The following is a 4,366-nucleotide window of genomic DNA, read 5'->3' as shown; positions in this document are numbered from 1 at the left end:
TCTCTCTCCCCAACTCTCTCTCCCTCCTCCGTTCCCCCTGGTTCTCCATTAGGTCTCTCTTGTTTTCCTGCTAGGCCTATGAGTGCAAACATATGGTTTCTGTCCTTCTCTGCCTGGCTTACTTCACTCAGCATGACACCCTCAGGGTCCATCCGCTTTCCTACGAAGGGCCATATGTCATTTCCTCTCATTGCCATGTAGTACTCCATCGTGAATCTATACCACATCTTCTTGATCCATTCGTCAGGTGATGGACATTTAGGCTCCTTCCATGTTTTGGCTATTGTTGACATTGCTGCTATGAACATTGGGGTACATGTGCTCCTATGCATCAGCATTTCTGTCTCTCTTGGGTAAATCCCCAGCAATGCTATTGCTGGGTCATAAGGGAGACACCAATCATATTGAATTGGGACCCACTGTAATTCAGTATAATCTCATCTTAACCTTATTACATCTGCACAGATCCTATTATAAATAAGGTCAGATTCACAAGTATCGAAGGTTAGGGCCTCAACTTACCTTTTTGAGACACAGTTCAATGCATAAGGGTTGATTTGAGGAAGGAAAAAAAGGCTTCCCAAAGAACAATTTGAAAAAGAAAATTATTCACAATTAATGTCAGAGTAGAACCTATCCAGAACTTGAGATGAAATTCGTGATATTAGAAGGAGAGGCTGTTGGAGCACCTGGGGTGGCTCAGTAGGTTAAGCATCTGACTTTGGCTCAAATCATGATCTCAAGGGTTGTGGGTTCTGAGTGCGAAACTCAGAGTGCAGAGCCTGCCTGGGATTCTCTCTCTCTCTCCCTCCCTCTCTGCCCCTTCCCAGCTTGTCACATACTGTCTTTTTCAAAATAAATAAATTTAAAAAAAAAAGGAAAAGATTCAAATTCTCAGCTTTGCTGTTCACCCATCTTTCAAGACTCACTTTAATTCCACCTTCTAAATGAAGGCTATTGAATAACTCTAACAACAATAATACAGTAATATTATTTATATCAGGTGTCTTAGTTTATAATCAAATAATCTTCTGCATTGTACCCTCTTTGCTTTTGATTGGTTGATTCCATTTTCTCTGGCAAAATTGCAATCGTTTGAGGGCAGGCATCCTGGTATTTTTATTCCTCTGGTATCTTCCTGATACCTACGTTGTTTCTATCACAGTGTTAGAAACATACAGGATCCCTATAAACATTTACTGGTTTAAACTGAAATACCCAAGGACCAAACTTGATTTGACAGGCAGTAAGTTTGGCAGAGAGTTATTTCCCTGACCAACTATTTTCATCTTTTATGTCACAATGAAGGTGTGCCTTCTTTAGGAAACAATTTCTCCACTCACCAAGACCGCATTTAGTGCCCCTCTTATGAGCTCCTGCATTACTCTGAACTTATGCTTACAATGCTGCATTTTAATTTCCTGATGACCTGTCTTTCTTCCCTACTGAGGTGTGAGCTTCACCAGGGCAGAGCCTGTACCTTGTCACTGTGGTCTTCCCAGTGTCAAAATAATAGATAGCCTATTGGCACTTATTGTGGAATTAGTTCAATAAATGACTAAACACTAAGCTGAATTATCTCCTTTTCCCTGGCTTAATTTTCCCCATGTGTAAAATAAAGGCAAAGAAATGGTGATGCTAAACAGAGCTGGCTAGCATTCCAGCTGAGGTTAGTTGAACATGGCCAAGGTTAGGCAGCCATAAAAATATGTGTAACCTTCCTTTCTATTGGGCTTAGAGAACCGTGATCAGGCCATGCTCTCTACCTTGGCTCTGGTCAAGCTGGTAGTGGGCTTTACCCCAGAGCTCGTTATTATGCAGGCTCTGAGGAGGGATCCGCTGCCATTGGTAAAGTTCAAGTGCGTAAAATGCCAGGCATGACAAGACAAAAAGATGTGCTGCTGGTGACAAAGAGGAGCCAAGAGGCACAATAGTCAACTTCCATCAATTTATTTCCATCTGTTCATATCCACTTAACTATCCTGAGTTTATTTAGAGACAATTATCCATGGCAACAAACTACAGCAGTCCCTCTGAGCAGTTTGTAATTTTTCATAAAAAGACTCAATGAAAATTCAAGACCAAGAGACACCACAGTATAATTCCCAAACTAGTTATTGTTAATTACAAAATAAAATTAAATCTGCCGAAGGGGATGTGGTGCAATGCACTCCAGTCTTTTATAAAGGAAGTAGGAGGAGGAAGTGTAAATTTTCTCCAAAAGAGACTGTCATGTAGAAGATTATGGATGAAGCCAACAGATTATACTGGGATACTGCTCTGGAAATCCTAAATTTCTTCACCTTAAAGCTGAGCAAAACCAGTATTCATTACTGTCAAGTATATCGACAAATCCAAATACTAAGCATTCCCTTCATTGATGCATCAGAAACCATTTTTAATGGACACTTTTATGTGAATTTTTTTTTCTTCCACCTAAGGGATTTGACAAACTAATTAGCTGGACAAGAATGTAATCCACCCATAATTAAGTTTAATGTCCCTTTTGGCAAATACTCAATCCAATTGGAAGGTTTCACAAGCTTGAAAGTTTCCGTCTTGCTGGGCATTTCAGTTGGGGTATCTGCTGTTATCTTGGGACCCGCCAAGTCTGCCATTTCTCTAGCTCTCTTCCTTGTTCAGCCTTAACAATTTCTCTAAGTGATGTTACTGTTTCTCCAGGCATCCCAACTAGAAACTTTGACGTCATTTAAAATGTTAGTACGCTAGCATTATTTATATTATCAATCAAGACGACATTGCTTTGTACAACTGTGTTCTTTACTAGGTTTCAAGTGCCCATTGCTTCTTTTCACTGCATGGTGACTGCTGTCATGTGTGTTTTTATCTTACATGTTAATTATTGTAATAGTCTCCTAATTTATGTTTTTAATTTACCTTACCACAACACAGATTAATCTTCCTGAAAATATTGGTTTAATATTCTAAGCCCTTTGTTAAAAATGTTTCCTACTTTCTGCCATGGTAAATTATTTTAAAGTTTTATTTTCTAATTGTTTGTGTCCATAACTCAGAGTATTTATATTTTATAGGGATGTTACAGATCAAAGAATCCACCTGCTCTTAGGTACATAATAAACTGTATACAAAAGCTTGGCATATCAGGCAGATAAAAGCAGAAACACCGTAGTTGATTGGGAAGGAGAGCATAGCATGTGGGAGAGGCCAACCTGCCAGCCATTCTCTAAGACACAGGTGAGCATCACTTCTTCCGGAAACTTCCCAGGCTTTTACAGCTTTCACTGATGTGAACTCTCTCTAGTCATTGTGCATCTTATTAAATACCATATCATGATATCTTCTTGACAAATTTTGCTTTCCTACTTGCTTTATAAACTCTGAAGAGTGTTGATATAATGCCATGAAAAATATTGACTAATTACAAACAAAATATGAATAAAATTTATTATTATTATTAATTATTTTCAGTTGGGCCTTCTGTTTTTTTCTGTACCTTCTCACCCATTTTCAGAAATATTATCAATTCTTAAATGTTTGGGATTTTCTCCAAGATAACGTCTCAGCTTTTCTTATCTAGTGTTCAAGAAGCCACTCTCTCAGGTATGGGTTAGGGTTCAGGTTAGTATTTTTGAGGAAAGGATCTTCTTCATGACGAGTGATATATATGTATATTTATTTATTTATCTATTTATTTAATGTATTTAAACATACATTAAAATATATCTATGTTTAAGTAGTGAGAGGGCAATTATAAACTATAACTCATGAGGCGTCAAGGGGAGTAACTATGTATATTGTATATATTTAGTCAAATGAAACTTTGAACACTGTTGTTCTGACACATGTATAATGTATATTACTGTGAATATGCTAACACTGTGAAGGGTATAAATGGTTTATAAGTCATGAAATGTGTATAGTTACTATAAATTTTCCATTTTTGAATTATCTTTTATGTTATTACCCCTCATAACATAACCAGTTAATTTACAAGCAGTGCACATTAAACACCTACTCCCTGCCTGCTAGCGTGGATATCCTATATAAGTTCATTTTTGTCTCTGCTGTGCTCACAGTATCATATAGACACACATCCAGTGCACATCTGAATGCGTGGTGTATTTACATGAGAACAAGCCCAAAGTCAAAACAGGAACACAACTATCACGGTAAACATCTAAAACTGAAGAGATTTGATTTCAGCAATTGGTTACCCAGGTGATAGAATCTCTGAAAAGCCAAAAAGCAGATGGCAAGACAACAGAGCGGTTAGTGTCAGCAGGAAGCTCCTGTCACCTGCTAGTGAGATGTGGAAGGTGGACTGTGGTCCCACAGCAACTGGAACACAGTTGGCCTGTGCAACGGGAGCTGCTGTCACAGAGGA

The sequence above is a fragment of the Suricata suricatta genome, chromosome 5 (assembly GCF_006229205.1).
Source record: "Suricata suricatta isolate VVHF042 chromosome 5, meerkat_22Aug2017_6uvM2_HiC, whole genome shotgun sequence".
In the NCBI taxonomy this organism is placed as follows: Eukaryota; Metazoa; Chordata; class Mammalia; order Carnivora; family Herpestidae; genus Suricata; species Suricata suricatta.
This window is presented reverse-complemented; position numbering follows the sequence as displayed.